Here is an 18,193-nt window from a genome sequence, read left to right on the forward strand (position 1 = left end):
CAGCTCTACTTTAAAATGTTTCAGCTCCTACAAATTTGCACCAAATTTTCCAGAATTTCAGACTGTAACACATGAGATACCTGTCTAGAGCCCCTAGCATGGATAAGTTATCTGTTCAAGTACAAACGATTTTGAACAGGAAAAGATCTACTCTGTCATTTTGTGAAATTTGAAGGGTTTTATGGCGATATCACACAAACTGTCCATGCTTATCTATATTCTCTTGTATGGCTTCAATAATCCTACCAAAAGTCAGCTAAATTGGTTAACATTTGAGAGAGATGGAAATTTTGAGCATTTTCAAAACATCAGGAGTTGAAAATCCATCGAAAACAACAGAACGGTATGATTTTGCAAGTGGAAAAGTGCACGTTTGGAATGTTGCCAGCGATAGCAACCAACATGCACTTTTTGAATCCTTCGGCATCGCCTTAAATGATTACATTTTAGAGCATACTTCAAGATTAGAGTCAATGGCATTTTATTTACCTGATGGAAAGTAACAAGAAGTGGAGATTCTGTTCAATTAGAGATTTGATCACTTCATAATCTAAATTAGTACATACCTTTAAAAGTCCTAAATTTGAGTGACTTCCACTAGCATAAATTGCTATGAGCTGCATCATTCAGAATTAAATCTCTCAACCAAATTCAAGCAGAGGGGACATTCCCGTCAAAGAAACTGAGAAAAAAAAACTGATTTTATGAAATCCACTTTTAGGATTTAACATTTTTGTTTATTATTTTCCAGACAATCCTGACACAATATCAATAAACCATGGAGCAGAAAGTAAGGTCATAGAAAACGAGACCTTTGAGGCTATATGTACTGCTGGAGGGAATCCACAACCAAACTTCACATGGAAAGGTCCTCAAGGGACAGAGATAAAGAGAGAGCCTACTTTGAAGATTGATAATATGGAAAGGGCAATGTCAGGAATCTATACATGCGAAGCAAGCAATGTCTTATTCAATGGGGAAAGAGGGAGTGCATCAACAACAATTTCAGTTGATGTTCAGTGTAAGTACCTAATAAAATGTTACAATTGTCAAAATGTTCATGCTGCTATGATTATTATGTATGTCAATTTTCTCTGATCTTAAATCCACAGGGTGGGTAGGGAAAGTCCTCCCAACTCATATTCAGTTTTTACTTATTTAATTTTGTATTTTGTTGATATTTTATTTCATTCTCATCTAGAGCGCCAGATGGGAGCCACTTACAGACAATTTAAAATACAAAATAAAGACAAAGTTGAAAATGAAGAAACAACATTCATACAAGAAACATAAAACGGATTAAAATCACATACACAGGACAGCAAAAATATTTGTTTTGTAAACTTGCAGTGGAAGGCAAAAGATATAAATCTTACTATGACTTTTTACCCTTTCACCCCCAGTTCCCTGTATACAGGTCCAACTTTACCATAGAAAACAATGGATTTGGGACAAACCATGGTGGTGAAAGGGTTAAGTGAATTAAATAAGTGGGAAACACGCCCAATTACACCCTCTCTTTTTGTGACACAGACTCTGTTGTAATGTATATAAATCAGCTCCCCTTCTTTCTTCTCATTGCTTGGTGCTTTGAGATAGTGACAACTGGCAGTAATAAGGTTGACTGTTCCCTTAGAAAAAGCAAACATTAGTCTTAAACAAAACTTGATGAAAGAAATACTCGTGACACAAGAGTAGCATTGCAGAAATCTGGGGATGGACTCAACACAGACGTCATAGTGCACCTTCCCTGTGGTGGCAATCACAGATTTGAGTGGCATCAAAGGGGTTGACAAGGTTGTAGTGAAATGCGGGCTTTCGGCCGTTGGCGGCGCCCTCCTGCACAGGTGCTGCGCCGCCGTTGTATTCATGGAATGCCTCGTATGTACATTACGCATTTCCCCTCACCAACAGCAGAACGATATATACCGCCGAACTGAGCAGACGTCCTTACGACTAGCCTTCTGCGGAACCACCCAGTACAACAAAGACTTGGTAAGTCCACCGAGTTTATATCACTGGGTAACACTATAATTGGCGCTGCGACTTTTCCGGACCTTTGTGGGAAAAGGCGAGAAAACTTAGAGTTTTATTTCTAAGTAGAAGTCGGAGTACCTCACGGAAAAACTCGTGACGTGGCCTTCCACTTGAAAGTGATACGAGTAGAGTTACGTGGCATATTCATAATTGAAAGTACGAGTTTACGAGTAGGTAGAATACGCCAAAGTGCTTGGAAAGTTTTACGAGTAGAGTTGGGACGCCCAAGTGCTTTTTTGATTTTCAACACTTGCCCCAAATAAATTAGCTGTAGCACAGTTTCTTCGGGTGAGAGACTTAGAAGCTAGTGGCGGCTAAGAGAAAATCAAGAACAAGCTTCCAGGTGTTGCAGTAAATCTTGCGACGGAACAGGGGAAGGCAACCTCGCTGTAACTGTTTTAAGTAAGTTTCTTCATCTGGGTGTAAGTTCATTCGCTCATTTTTGGGTGAAATAAATTGTTGGCGGGAATTTTTGTGTGGTATTTCTGTGGTGGCAGCCAGATTTCCTCGCACCTTTTTCTTGCTGACAATAGCGAATTACGCACACCACTTTTGCACTGCGCATTTTTGTGCGGTCAACGAAATATTCACCACCAGTTTTGCAATTCTACCATTCAGTGGTGCTAAAAATAGCGTAATAGGGGAACATTAACATCTCAAGTTCCATTTTCATTCTGTGCTCACGAAACATCAATTATAGACCGGTGACGCACAGTTCTTTGGTCATTTTTAAGGGACGTTTATTTTTCCCTTTTCGTGTCTCGTTTCCATTCTTTCAAGACATCGTTTTTGTATTTTCGTACAGTCTGTATTTTCGTGTCTCGTTTCCATTCTTTCGAGACATCGTTTTTGTATTTTCGTACAGTCTGTATTTTCGTGTCTTGTTTCCATTCTTTCGAGACATCATTTTTTGTATTTTTGTATTTTGTGCCTCGTTTCCCGCTTTTGTTGTAAAACACACCTTTTTATTTTCGAGTTTCAAGACATTTTTAAAAGGTCGGTTTTTTTTTAGGAACTGAATTTTTGTTGTGTTCCGTCCTAGCTATTGTACATTTTATTGAATAAAGAAAGCACTTTCCGTCAATTTCTCTGCAAAGTCACGTAACATTTTGCTGACATATTGTGGGAAATTTGAGTAACACTCCGACTATATTACATTATTATTACTCTGTATTTAATTGCGAGTAATTGTATTTTACAGTGCCAATTACTATATATATATATTGCCCTGTATTCCATTGCGGGTAATATTTGAATATTTTAAATCATCTTTCTTTATTACTCTGTACTGTATTGCGGGTAATAAACGTTTTTATTATTAGCACCAGTTCAACAATAGAACAACACAAATTATCGCCAGGCAATTATTGTTGGCATATCACATATTATTGTTTGTGTTGAAACAGAATACTGGTGTGTAATTTTACTAAAACAACACAAGTCATTGCCAGGCAATTATTGTTGGCATTACGCATATTATTACATTTTGAGTTAAATATTGCATCTGGCGCAATCATGAAGATTGATCTAAACTCCTGCACACAACCACCGCATACTGTATATTATCTCTGTTGTGTATCATTTAGTTATCATTTCTCGAAGTTCAGTATAGATCACAGGGGAGCAAGGAAGAACAAACAAACAAATAAACAAACAAATAAATAAATAAAAATATATATATAAACATACAAAGAGGCATACAAATACAGAATAAACAAACATACACACAAACATAAACAAACAAACAATCATAAATAAAGATACATACAAACATAAACATCTATTTATATTTATATTCTATCTATCTATCTATATAGAGTGGATATATATATATATATATATATATATATATATATATATATATTATATATATATATATATATATATATATATAACCGTATTTCTCCGAGTATAAGACCCTCCCCCACTTTTAGAAGATTTTCAAAAATGCTATACATCCGTGTATAAGACCCCTCCCTACCCTAGTTCAAAAAGCCAACAAATCACAACTCAAAAATTGATGATAGTATGACTTCAATGATCACTAGTACGAAGTTGTTGCTGACTGGCCATCTAATGATTTAGAAGAGCCTTAACGTGCATATTTACAAACGATGGCTGATGTTGCTGATTGCCCATTGACACTTTCAAGGTCGTTTGGCCTTTGTTTGAGCCTATTGAAGAGCTGTAATGGAGATACTATTTGTTAGGCAGGGTGTGTACGCATGAGCATAGTGTTGTAAATTATTTAGTGGTTAAAATTTCCTTTATTGCAGTAAGACCTAGAAAAATCATTAAAGATGCTAAAATGATGTAACATTGAAATTTGTTTACTGGAACGGCAGGCAAAACTAAATTTTGTCCTTATACTTTTCTTTCTGTATCATTCTGTTGTTAACCTTCTGCGGCCCCTGCTCAATATAATAGAATAGTCCACAGTGACCGCCATATTGTTTTGCTGCATGCTTGCAAGCTGATCCACGATGTATGTGTTACCATTTCATGCACAGTGGTTTACTGTTTGTAGCTAACAGTTTTTCACCTTGGATCAAAATTCTTACCGTTGACAACCATGAATTTCAGTGCCATATCATTATTTTACTCGACACAGACCTTAGATTGAAAGAAAGGTTGGTTATTTTTACGTGCAGCAAATGCATGTATTGTATATGCCAATGGCATTGCCATGAGTTAACTGCATGATGCCAATCCGGTGAATATATGATCGACTTTCTGTTTTGAATTGTCTACGTCTTTCAAGAATTGTTTCAAAGTTTTATTTCACTTCACAAACCATTTGATCAGACAGGGATTGTTTGAGCAGTTGAAATTGTAACAGCGATCAAAAAACAACTCGTCAGTTAGGTTGGGAAGTGATCGCTGTGTTTTATCTTTGAAAATGAAGGAACAGTTGTTTATGTTTGTGTGTATGTTCGTTTGTTATTTCTGTATTTGTATGCCTCTTTGTATGTTTATATATTTTATTTATTTATTTGTTTATTTGTTCTTCCTGGCTGCCCTGTGTATAGATTGTCAAGTTAGTGCCAATATACGCCCTCTATAGTCAATACATAGAGATAAACACACCAGCGATCGAACGATCAAGACCGCGACGATCATGTAAATGCCGGCTATCGACTGTCCATATTTTACCATCGTTCGTAATATTGATGGCGAGGGAATATAACTAATCAATGTTGGAGGTCAGTGACCCCGGGCTAGATCAGGAATTCAGGGGTCGGAAGAAGCAAGTTAGCTAATCTGTAATTGTAAACCTGTGTTCGTTGAAGCTTGCTGAGCAAAAATGTTTATGTAGACAATTTTTTTTTGTTTTCATACCTGCCTAGTACACATATTCAAATTATTATTTTAATATTGTAATCATACTGTTAATACGGGTATTGTAAAAGGCTTGTAAATTCGAATCTGCGTCTGAAGTTATAGGATCTGAGATCTGAGGTCTGAATCTGATCTGAAGACCTGAATCTGAGGATCTGAAAAGTCAACTGTACCCAAGTGAATGCTCAATTTTGAGTGAACGGCCACAGAAAGTTCGGTAAAGGTCATGGTTGAATACATTTAGTTGGCTGCATTTATGAAAAAATAGCGTCAATGACACTGTAGCTCCCATTCTGGACTATTTAGTGTTTGTTCTCTGGTAAGATATTTGAACATGTGTGAAAGGGATAAAGTGCATGAAGTGAAAATACTTAAATGTAATGTACTGGAGACAGTGAAATATGTTTAATATATTTATTCAGAATATAAAATGGTAAAAATACAGAATTAGAAATATCGAATACTGTGATACAACCATTAACTCAACAAGTCATTGACAATGACATAGTCCCACTTGTAAAAGGAGTATTAGTCTTGATGGGGCAGGGAAATGTGGTCATTAAGAAGTATCACTGGAGTGTATATGTTGAGATCTATGGGCACATAGGTCTATGTCGTTGTTCCCAATTTGAAACACATGAGGCATGTCTAAGTTATGGTTCTAAATCGGGAAAAAAGATCAGACCTCTAGCAGTATTGGCCAGCCAAGAAATACATATGCGCATAATAAATGAGGTACAAGATGTGACATCTTAAGGTGTAATATCCTATCAAAATTGGAGGGTATAGAACTTGTGGTTACTGAGATATGCATAAATATGTATAATCAAGGTCAATGGTCATCGAGGTCACATGACATTTTGAAAAAAAAAATTATATTGCTAATTAATCCCTATATGTAGGTATACCACACGAACATGCTACGGCTTCTGAAAACGTTCAGTGTGTAAGCGTGTGGGAATTTTCAAAGCATTATTTCTCGTTTAATTTGGCAAATTATCAGCAAATATCTCAATTCTTCAAGTTACCCCTTTCTTCTCAATTGTTTCCTGGAGTTTCAAAGTCATACGAACGAAAATGAGTGAAAAAATTTCGATGAAAAAATCGTGCATCGGCGAGAGCAGCGGCCATGTTTTCAACTCGCTATTTTTAGACCACTAAGCCTGTGTACACACAGCGTACTATCGCATTTGAGCCTCAGCGTAAAGAGACTGAAAGTATTCATAGATAGATAGCCCATGATTTGACCTTTATTTTCATGTTTTTCGTTTGAATTTTGGCCAAATAGTCGCTTTTTTAGCAAGTTTTGAATTATTCTAAAGCCTCTAAAAACATTAAAATGACTTTTAATTAACAAACGAAATTAAAAAATAAGAAATTTAATTAATTATCTACAAAATAAAAATATTTTTGACAAGCTGAATCATGCAACTCAAAAGCGAACAATCATCATTTTGGACGAGTGTGAGCGATTTTCGCGGGGATTCCCAGACCTACCATTCATAGCTGCGGCGCTCGAAAACGCAGTCAGTTTGTGTGAAACGGGATGAAATTTTCTCTCAGCTAGGCATTGCTAGTTACTCTTTAGAAAAGTTACTGATTTATTAGTTGTTGTTTTACCATTTCATGACACATTTTTTTGATTCGATCACTTGTTGACCTGAAAAACAACGATATTTAGTATTCTTTTTCAACAGACTTTAGTATGTAAATGCCGGTACGGCTGTCAAAATACAATCGTTTTCAAAGTACATTTTGAGTGAACTTTGTAAATGAACATTCTGAACCATAGTGCAGGGCTCCCGCTACCTATCTGCCAATTCGCCAAATGCGAAAGAAAGTTAAAAATGGCTACAAAAATTCCTGTTTGGCTAATGTAGTGGCTATTGAATTCTTACACCTCAACAGAAAACTACACCTAACATAAAAATGTTGTGAGGTGTTGGAAACAGTTTACCCTCCTTCCTACAAAGTTGCAATGTATTGAAACAGTTTAATCTCCTTTCTACAAAGTTCCAAATTCCCTGGTACGTAAAACAAACACTGTTGCTGTTCGATACTACAATACATCATGAACGTAATGTCCATGAATACACTGAGGCCTGCTTTGCCTCTGTGAGTCCTGGGTCGTCCTTGAGTCTATCAAAAGTTTTACCTACTTTGCTGTATCAAAATTTGGCCTGCAACTACTCAGTTTGATAGTAAAAACCATTATTTCAAAGGAAACTTTCACAAACGGAGTCATAATACAAAGGAAAAGGAGAAAAACTGAGGTTATCTGAAAGGTCAAGTCTAGGTCATCTCATCATGTGATGTCATGCATAAAGACCCCCTAATTACACAATTATGGTTCACAAGAAACCACCTAGGGTGGTCCAATAGGTGAAAGGTAATTTTGCTGCCTTCCAATTTAAATGGCATTCAGCTTGACTGACTCCCATTCGGCCTACTTTCAAACTGCTATAACTTATACAAGACATTATGTGGTTCTGAATGATTTTAATATTTTTGTAGATTCCACCAGTTTAATGATCTAGAAGTGAATATCACCAGACATTTCTTGATGATATCAAAATATCAAAAGTAATATATCTGGGCTAAAATGTTATCATAATCATTAAAACAATGAATGCCCTCAAACAGTGAGTAATTTAAATGCAATGAACATATATCGTTGTGTCTTGTTTTACAAGAGTTTTGTTTGGCCCAGCCCTTTTTGTCTCAAGAAAAGTACTTATACTCAAGATGCTATTTCAGCCTGCTTGATCACAACTACAGGGTTCTCAAAAATTTTTGAAGTAGGCGGAAAATTCAGAAAAGTAGGCGGTTAGCTTCTGTGTGCAACCAGGTTCCCTTGGCGGGCGGGGGGGGGGGGGGGGGGGGAGACAGTTCTGAGCAATTTCATGCATTCTTATACAGTGTATAAAAGGCTATTCCAACATACACACAGGGGGGAGGGTGTAAGGGAGGGGTCCCCTCCCTGTGTGCAAGAAATTTTTAAAATTTGAAGACATTTTGGAGTAATTTCATGCATTATTGTACCGTATGAAAGACCATTTCAGCATGAGAGTGTTAAGGATTATTTTAAATTTGAAGACATTTCTGAGCAATTTCATGCATTCTTATACAGTGTATAAAAGGCTATTTCAACATACACAAAGGGGGAGGGTTTCAGGGACGGGGTCCCCCGTCCCTGTGGGCAAGAAATTTTTAAATTTTGAAGACATTTTGGAGTAATTTTATGCATTCTTGTACAGTATTAAAGACCATTTCAGAAAACAGAATAATCATTATCATTGCCAATTACAACATGTTTTCAAGGGATAAAGTTTTAAAAAGTCAGAAAAATTAATTTGATATCACTCGGGCCTGTCAACTGCATTCAGTTAACAAGGATAATAGCAAAATTTCACCAGACTGTTGTGTAGAATTATGTTTAGCTCATGACTTGAACAAACATTTGAAATACATCATAGAATGGGGCCTAGGGTTTTCACAACCCAGATAACGATCCGCTAGAATCCTGACCAGTCTGGCTGTACAAAGTGTTTTACTGATTTAATAAACTTGATTGAAGATACAGTAAAATCAAAGAGTTTATTCAATTCAATGAATTATAGGAACACAATTTTCAGTGATTTTAATTCACTGTACTAATTTCACAATAAAACGAATCCGCGAGCTGATTATTGATTTTTTGCTGATGTTGAATATAATTGAAAAAGAGAGCTAAATTTCAGTGTTCATGTTTGATAAAACCTCAAACTAACGACACTGAACGCCAGCCTGTACTACACCGTGTGTGTACAAAGCACCGGTAGTCAATTGTAACACAGTACACACAACGCGATATCGGTCGACCTGAAATTTGACACTGTGATCGACGTAGCGTTTCAAAAGTACGAAAAGTGAGACCAAGTAATATTTTGTTTATTAAGATTTGATCTAAACCTCCCAAAACCAACAGACAAAGTCAGAAAATCAAAGTTTTCAAGCGTCGACTTTCTCTTCCGCGATGCACACAACCACGGCCCCTCCACAAAACGCGATGTCGATCGACTTGAGTTGACATCGTGATCGACCATGGATAGATTGACGTGGCGTTTCGAAAGTATGAAAAATGAGACTCAGTAACTTGTGGTCGCTTTAGATTTGATCAAAAACCTACCAAACCCATCAGGCTAGGCCCTACTTACGCAGAAAACCAAAGCTCTCAAGCGTCGACTTTCTCTTCCGCGTTTGAGCGAAACAAAAGTCGGCTTCATTCGGAAATGGTCGGCTATTCGCGGGCATAACGTAATTGTATGTTAGTCCAATTTTCGGCTATACCCGATGTGAACGTCGGAATAATTCGGGCTGTGATCGGGCGAGCAAGGTTGACCTCGAGAGCGATTCCCAGTAGTCACGGCGTACAGTACAACACGTTCGCTGATCGCGGTACCACAGTGATAGCAACAAGTTCACCGCGTAAATTGCTAGACTACATATAGCCACATCGGCACTTCTGAAATATTATCTGCGGCTTGCAAGACCACCAAAAAAATCTAATTATTGTATCAAACCAGAATTTCCGGGCCAGAGAGCGAAACAGTGCTGAAAAGTAGCCGGCCAAAATACGAAAGTAGCCGGTCAATTTGGCCGGCATCCGGCTAAAAATGAACACGCTGCAACTATGACATACAAGTAAAACCAGGGCCTTAAATACCACAGTAATTGTGTCTACACTGCCATTGTGCTATACCATAAATGCTGTCTTCTGCATGGAAAATTGTTTTACTTGTGTGGCTCAAACATTTAGGTTATGGAAGACTGCATAAATTTGCCACATGAGAAGCCTGTAACTTATGACAAGCTATCATACTGTGAATACTAACTGAATGTGGCAGAAATATTCAATCTGTACCTCTTGTAATATACACTTAACATTGCTACCAGATTTTTAGAATTCAATTGCTACCTAATTTTATTTCTGGTGTTTAAAGTTTACCACCAAAAATGAAAAAGGATTTCTATCCCTGAAATGTCATAAAAACACAGATTATGAATGCAAAAACTAAACACATATTTCTTTAATGTAAAAACCATCATGAACATCATACAAAACATCTTGATTTGTAAAATTAGGGACTCCTGAATGACGAGAAAGCTGTTGCCACACTTGAAATCATAAAACTGGCTAAAAGTTACTCAAAATGGCTAAAAGATTTTTGATTTGGCTAATGAGTTGGCTAATCATTTTGGTGACTTAGGGGGAGCCCTGATAGTGTAATGTTATGCTTGGAATTTTGTTGCTTTTGAGATTAATTTGTAGATATTTTTATAATGATTATTTTTTGTGTCCTTTCCATTATCAAACATCAACAAGAATGAGACTAGCCCTAATCACTTAAATAAGAATTATGTGTTACTTTCCGGTTTTGTAATAGGTAAAGAAATAAATAAGTTGATTTCTTTTGATCCTTTCTACATATTGGTATTTTTTCCTGGTTGAAAGTTACTAATATCCTTGATCCTTAGTCTCTACAATCTTAGGAAAAAATGAAATGATTGATTTAATAAAAGAAACTTTATTGTGACACAGTTCAGTCATTTTCATTACTCTGAAGTTCAAAATTCAGTGTGCTATACTCCTATCTTGGCAGTGCTGAACTCTTCTGTAGTAGTATCTGCAATTGAAGACTACTTCACAACAGTTTCAAATTCCATTTACTTTCAATTTGAATTTTCCCAACAACCGAAAAATATTGTGGATCATGGTAAGATTAAAACCTCAAATAGTCTAATGGTACAGTAATATCTAATTATATAATTGAGGCGTTAATAAAAAACAAAAAATGTTTGTTTAGGAAATTATGAAAATGTAAATCAGAGCTGTTGAAGATCATTTAATTTTCAGCGTGTTGCCAATCTTGTGTGTATACAAGTATGTCCAGTTCTGAGATGAGCTGTATTGGCATACAAAAGGAACTTGTTGATAACTGACAATTTAATAAAAGAATGGTTGCCATGGAAACATTTGGTGTAGGTTATTTTTCCTTCATCAAAATTTTGATATGAACTTCATAACCATTTCAAAAATTTAAATTTTGTAGCCAGTGGTTAACTATGTGTGTGACACGCGCCACCGGTCTCATTCAAAGCGAGAAATTTGCAAAAATCTGTCACATTGTTTCATCATTTAGAGTAGTTTTGTTGCTGAATGTTCATTGGTACTCATAACAAAGAGTTTTCTACAAATAAAAACCCAGAAAGATGGTTTGACACTATGAAATATTTGCACAGACTTTGCATATACATTTGTAATTGTACATGGTAACTTTTCATATTTTATCACCCAATGTGAATGTCATTTTTGTACAAAAATGACATTTTTGGTCAAAATTACAGTGATCTGCGAAGAAAGTTTACCATATATATATTTGAAACTTGTTGAAAAATTGTTTTTCTTTGCTGATATGCTTTGGTTGCATTTTTTAAATGTCAATGTTCTTGACTAGATTTTGACAAACATCGCTAATTTTCATATTTTACCCTATTTTGGTTATCCGGCAAGGGCACATTTGCAGTTAAGTCAAACTTCATTCTACATTTCTGACTATCTAATTACATTTCCTGCATGAACTTTCCTTTTTTTAATTACACTACAGTAGTAGTGCATATAGATTAACAATGCTTTGTAAGTTCACCAATGATTTTGCATCAGAATGACTGTAAATCTGCCAAAATTGTATTTTTCAGTCATTTTATAAATTTTCCGCGATGCAGAATTGGACAAACTGCCATTAGTCCAGTCAATCTACGAGATTTTGGCACCCAACCCACCACAAATTGCAACAGAATTTTTTTCTTCAGAATGCATTTTGGAGAGGTACCAAGAACAACATATCAAAAGTTTACTCGAATCTACCTTGGGGAAATATGTCTAATTTGCATAAATCAAATATGGCTGCCAGCCGTCCTACAAAATAACATAATTGGCCATATATCACATGTTAAACAAGCTATTTCAGTGATTTCAAAGTCTGACACTACTTATTTGGCACGGGGGATCATTTTCGAGATATTATGTTGTGTATAGGTACTTCGTTAATTTGCATAATTCCAATATGGCGGCTAACATTCCTAAAAAATACATTTTTGGTCATATAGCACGTATTAAACAAGCTATTTCAGTGATTTTAAGGTTAGAAGTATCTTTCTTTGGCACGGACAAACAATTTTGGAGATACAATGGTTTGAGTAGGCACTGTGGTAATTTGCATAAATCCAATATGGCGGCCAACCTACAAAGTATGTTTGAGGTCATACACTACGTATTAAATAAGCTACTTCAGTGATTTTAAAGTTTAAATATATTTCTTGGGGATGAAGGAACACTTTTGGTGGTTCAATATTTTAAAAAGGCGCGTTGATAATTTGCATTAATTAAATATGGCTGCCAAATTAACGTCCCATTTTTAATAGGTTTTAATATAAATAATATTCTGGTATAATTTTTAGCACTGCGAATCTATCAAGAAGAAAGTGTTAAGTCCTCAGACATTTATATTTAAGAAATGTGAAAAGTATGCTACAAATTAAGTTGAATTAAAGTTTATTTTAATAGGTGTTTTGTGGTACCTGAATGTGTTAAAATACCCCATAAATGTACTGTATTTTGGAAAAAAAACGTGAAAGCGAATTGGCAGACTTACTTTTATGTCTTAAAATGGATTTACATAAGTATATACTGATGCGCTTTTACTATTGAGATGTAAGAAAGTCATGCGATTTTATAATAATGTTGTGATTTTTGTGTATATGGAAACAGTAAATGGTTGTTAGTCTTCCGAATATATTCTCTTACTGAAAGTAACATTGGATTCATCTGTGTACGGCATTATTTGTAATTTGTATGGATGTTTAATATTGTACTTTGTCAAAACATGTACTCTGTATATAATGTTTACTGGATTTTTATTTACTAAGACGTTCACAAAATCTTTAGTTTTTTATACTGAATTCCCTTCTTATGGACGAGTGCATCTTTAGAAGACCCCCTAGATGAAAGGCAAGGAGTCATCACATATAATAGCTAAACTACAATAAACAAAATAGCGCTAATAAAAATGCATATACAAAAATAATTTGATCAAAAATAACAAAGGCCACAATACACACAAATTAAACTTAGCATTGTTGCAAACAATGTCAGACTCATAAAAATCTTATCAATACACAAACTTATAAAAATGAAAACTATACGTTTAGCAAAGGCTTAAAATTCATTCAAACAACTGATCAGCCCAACAGAATCCAACTGTTACGCGACGCAAACATGTACATCTGGAAAAATGACACTTCGGTATATTATGAGACTAAACAAATCATGAAATTTCCATTCATATTGAAATCAAAATGGACCACAGGACAACAGAAAACATAATGTTTAGAAAACTTCTTGAAAGCTAAGTTACTGACACTTGTGAAAATCCTCTTTAAAAACCAAGGATCACATGATGCTTATAGAATGCAAGGCATTGAAAATTCTATCTAAGAATAAGAAGATAGCAATCAAACATTTGACAAACAATAGCTCTAGATGCTGATGATAACATAAGGAAATGTCAGCAACAAATGAGAGAACAGCGATACTACACAAAGTTAACAACAGAAGGCACAAAATGAACAACAGAAGAAATAAACAACCTAACAACAAAATGTACGATTAAAAACACATCGATTATCACATAAATATCTTAATCTATTAAACAGTAAATACAGACACCACTTTCATACCTCCTGCCAAAAATACACAAAACTCGATCACGAAGCATAAAGTTCATACAACGCTCGATAAGTGGACTCTGAAGTCTTAACTTTTAACATTTCGAAACAAACGTGGAAATACAACAAAAATACATAACATACACAAACATATTTATACAGAAAATTGATAAAATCAAAGTTCTAAGAAATGCGACTTTGGTAACATTAGACGAAGAGTAAATGGAAGTACTAGTTCATCATATAATGAAGCATTTGACTCAGTCAACAGGGCATTAAATCTGGAAACGTTACGAAACGATTGCATGATCGGAAAACCACAAAAAATATATGCCCGCCATGCTAGAAATAAATTATAGAAACAACAGGTTTGAATTTAACAATGAATTCTGAAAACAAATATGTGGGACGGTGCTGTATGGGGTCTCCAGCTTGACTGGATATAGCTGATATTGCATTTCACGATACAGAAATAAGAATAATACAGCAACATGGGTAACAAATATCTTTTGGCTGACATTCTGAGATGGAATATTTCTTTTTTCGAATGCAACACAAGCTCAATGAATTTAAATCGAACATCTTCAACAAAATGCATCAACTGTTAAATTTTCGGTTTAAACTCTTATCAAGAAATAACATATTCGGGCAAAATTGTCTATTATAAAGGTCACCGACACAACAAAGAAAATTCTCGCCAGCGGAATACACAAAAGCAACTGATACAATCCACTTAAAACACAGAAAGCCATGTCATGCTACGGCAACATTGAGGGCTTCATTAAAAGTGATACATTGGGCAACATTAGAACATGCAAAAACAAAAATGACTTTACACAGAACGTTACATACTGTAGTGAAAAACGCACAAGACTGACAAAACGGAAAATAGAACATATCATCGGAGGAAAAGTGCGTAAAGCAAGAAGGCAAGTGAAACGAATAGTAGCAAATGAAACCGAAGAAGAGAGTCTATTTTTCACAACAATGAAGTCCATACATCAGAACTAAGAGAATCAAAGAAGCCCTGACTGAAAAGTGGTTGAATTTAAGAAAAAGTTTAAAGAATCTATTTCCAAAACAACAAATTATAATACAGACAATACACTCAGAAATCACTAGAACTCACAATCCCACCGAATGCCCTGACTTCATATAAAATGAGCAAACACAATTACTATCAGACCGTTTGTTTAAGTGACATAATACACAAAAGTGTCATTTTCCAGATGTACTTCCAGATGAACTCGTCCATAAGAAGGAGGTTTAGTCTACATTAAAAACTAAACACCTAGTAAATGTCTTTTCTTTACAGTAAACATAACAGATTACGTGTTTTAACACTCTATAGTGTTAAACACCCATACAACTTACAAATAATGTCGTATACAGGTGAATTCAATGTTATTCAGAAAAAATATCATTCAGACGGTTAACAAATTTGTTAATAGTCGTCATATATAGAAAAACCACCATTTTAATTAAACACAAATGTCCAAGGACTTAACAGTTTCTTTTTGATAGGTTCCTAGTGCTATAAACTATACCAGAACCTTATCTAATTTGGCAGCCATATTTAATTTATGCAAATTGTCAAACCCTCTTTCAAAGCAACGAAACGCCAAAAGTGTTTCTTCATGTCCAAGAAATATATTTAACTTTAAAATCACTGAAATAGCTTATTTAATGCGTGGTATATGACCTCAAGTGTACTTTGTATAAATGTTTTGCCGCCATATTGGATTTATGCAAATTAACGAAGTGCCTGTGTAGAATATTGTACATCCAAAATTGTTTGTCCATGCCAAATAAATATACTTTTCACTTAAAAATCACTGAAATAGCTTGTTTAATACGTGCTATAGGACCAAAAATGTATTTTTTAGGAATGTTAGCCGCCATATTGGAATTATGCAAATTAACGAAGTACCTATGCACAACATAATATCTCGAAAATGATCCCCCGTGCCAAATAAGTAGTGTCAGACTTTGAAATCACTGAAATAGCTTGTTTAACATGTGATATATGGCCAATTATGTTATTTTGTAGGACGGCTGGCAGCCATATTTGATTTATGCAAATTAGACATATTTCCCCAAGGTAGATTCGAGTAAACTTTTGATATGTTGTTCTGGGCACCTCTTCAAAATGCATTCTGAAGAAAAAAATTCTGTTGCAATTTGTGGTGGGTCTAACCCTATTTTGACTGGACTACATATTTGGATGCGTTTACGTCAAAGAGTAAATTTCCTTTGGTCAAAGATTAAATTTTTTTTCAAAAAGAAGTTACTTTTAAATACTTTTAGCATCATATTTGTTACAGAGTCATGTATTTCAGGGAAAACAAGCCTATTAAAATCTATAATACCATCAATTTTAACTTTTTCAATACTATGACCTTCGGCCGCGAGCATTTACATACACAAAAATCTTCATAACTTTGAATGACTGAACCGATTTTGACCAGATAAAAAGCATTTTTCATCATTTTCCAAGCACTCTTTGGAAATTGCATTAAAAAAGCAATTTAGTGATTATAAAATTTTTACTTGGTATACCTACTATATGCCAAAAAATCAGACCTCTAGCTCTATTCGCTTGCCCAGAATAAGATGTGTGCATAATTAATGAGGTAAAGCGTGTGTTGTCATAAGTTCTCCCATCCTACTAAATACAAAGGACATAGCACTTGTGGTTACTTATTTATTGACATAAACATATATTATAGGTAAAAGGTCATCGAGGTCACATGACATTTGGTCAAAAAATTTCTCTCCTATAGTTATCCCTATATACCAAAAATCAGACATCCAGCTCCATTGGCTTGCTCAGAATTAGATATGTGCATAATTAATGAGGTACATTATGTGGTGTCATAAGGTGTCCAATCATACCAAATATGAAGGGTGTAGCACTTGTGGTTACTGAGTTATGGACAAATATGTATATTTGAGGCCAAAGGTCACCGAGGTCATGTGACATTTTGTCAAAAAAATTGTATTGCTAAGTTATCCCTATATACCAAAAATCAGACCTCTAGCTCTATTGGCTCGCTCAAAATTCGATATGTGCATAATTAATGAGGTACAATATGTGGCGTCATAAGGTGTCCCATCATACCATATATGAAGAGTGGTAGCACTTGTGGTTACTGAGTTATGGACAAATATGTATATTTTAGGTCAAAGGTCACCAAGGTCACATGACATTTTGTCAAAATATCTGAGATATCTGCGTGAATGGATGGACTCAGGGATGGAAGAACAGAGGGACATGACCCAATCTATAAGCCCACTGGACTTCATCCGTGGGGACTAAAAATTGTGTCACTGCATCCTTTTGCAATATGAATACGATGAGAAACTAAATTTTATTTTTCGTTGCCTTATACATGGGAGTCTATGGAGATCTGCCTTATACATGGGAGTCTATGGACGTGTTAACTAAAAATATGCAAATTTCACCACGATTTGCCCACATTTGGGAAGGTCACTCCTATGCACTTCCATACCAAGTTTCAAATCAATCAGACTTGTGGTTTCAGAGAAGAAGAGATTTTTTGACCAAAAATGGGAGGAAATTACAAACAAATTCATGAAAAACAGCAAGTCCAAGATACTGACCCAAGATGTGCACAATCATTTCAGGTCAGCCCAAAGTACTTACATGCTAATTTTTCGTGTAATCTGCTCAGTGGTTATTGAGTTTTTCAATTTTGACTGTTTTTTACATTTTTTCACTTAATTTGCATATTTTTGGCAATGACAACTTCATTTGAACAAAATCTCATCTACAGCCCATCATCCATGTACACACCAAATATCAACAGTTTTGGAGTTTTTGATGTTGACGGACAGACATACAGACATACAGACATACAGACAGTTCCCCAGCCTATAAGAATAGCTTGCATTGCCATATATACATATGGCTATGGTGCTACAAATAAGACCTTACCCTAAAAAATTGCTACAAAAGTGTAATATATTGGGATATATTACTAAGGATCGGTTCATCCAAGAACTACTAAACAGACACGATGCTCTGGTA

At 35.2% G+C, this 18,193-nt stretch overlaps 1 long non-coding RNA gene across 1 annotated transcript in view; it reads left to right on the plus strand.

Moving 5' to 3' along the window:
- Window positions 1-757: 757 nt before the first annotated feature.
- Window positions 758-18,193, plus strand: part of LOC139128615 (uncharacterized) — a 71,264-nt gene continuing 53,828 nt past the window's right edge. Inside the window, exon 1 of the long non-coding RNA XR_011551356.1 lies at window positions 758-1,021. This is a non-coding gene — a long non-coding RNA (uncharacterized lncRNA). The remainder of the gene's footprint in view (window positions 1,022-18,193) is intronic.

Source organism: Ptychodera flava, unplaced genomic scaffold (assembly GCF_041260155.1).
Source record: "Ptychodera flava strain L36383 unplaced genomic scaffold, AS_Pfla_20210202 Scaffold_61__1_contigs__length_779756_pilon, whole genome shotgun sequence".
NCBI lineage: Eukaryota > Metazoa > Hemichordata > Enteropneusta > Ptychoderidae > Ptychodera > Ptychodera flava.